The sequence below is a fragment of the Corvus brachyrhynchos genome, unplaced genomic scaffold (assembly GCF_000691975.1).
Source record: "Corvus brachyrhynchos isolate BGI_N302 unplaced genomic scaffold, ASM69197v1 scaffold706, whole genome shotgun sequence".
In the NCBI taxonomy this organism is placed as follows: domain Eukaryota; kingdom Metazoa; phylum Chordata; class Aves; order Passeriformes; family Corvidae; genus Corvus; species Corvus brachyrhynchos.
In genome coordinates, this window is record NW_008238371.1 from 115,856 (window position 1) to 116,537 (window position 682).

The window sequence follows — 682 nt, forward strand, 5'->3', positions numbered from 1 at the left end:
GTGGAAGAGAGCGTGGCACCGAAGAGAACATCGGGGGGCCGGTACCACAGAGTGACCACCTGGGGAGGGACAGGGACACTTGGACAGGGACAGGGGGACCCCCCGCCGGCTGCGTGGGGCCCGGACCCTGAGCCCCACGCGCCCCCGCTCACCTCGGCCGAGTAGCAGCGCACAGGGATGCCGAAGGCCCGGGCCAGCCCGAAGTCTGCCAGCTTGAGCTCCCCATTCTGGGGGGACAGACAGGGTCAGCGCGGGGGGCCCCACCTGTGTCCCCCACACCCCAGGGACAACGGCCCTGCTGCCCTTCCCATCACTGGGAACGTGGGAGAGATGGAGCTGCAACTGTGGCTGGGGAAACACCAGATGTGACCCCCCAGGACAGACAGCCAGCCCCCCACTTCCAAGCATGACCCCCTAGCACAGCCCCCCGCTCCCAGGTGTGACCGCCCAGCCCCCTGCTCCATCTGCCCTTGTCCCGGGCCCTTCCCACTGTCACCCCTCCACTCCCACCGTGTGCCCCCACCCTGTTGATGAGCAGGTTCTGGGGTTTCAGGTCCCGGTGCAGGACATTGCGGCTGTGGCAGAACGCGAGGCCCTTCAGCAGCTGGTACATGAACGACTGTGGGAGAGCACAGGCAGGGTCCATCAGCCCCCCAGCACTGCAGGGCCAAGCTGCGACCCT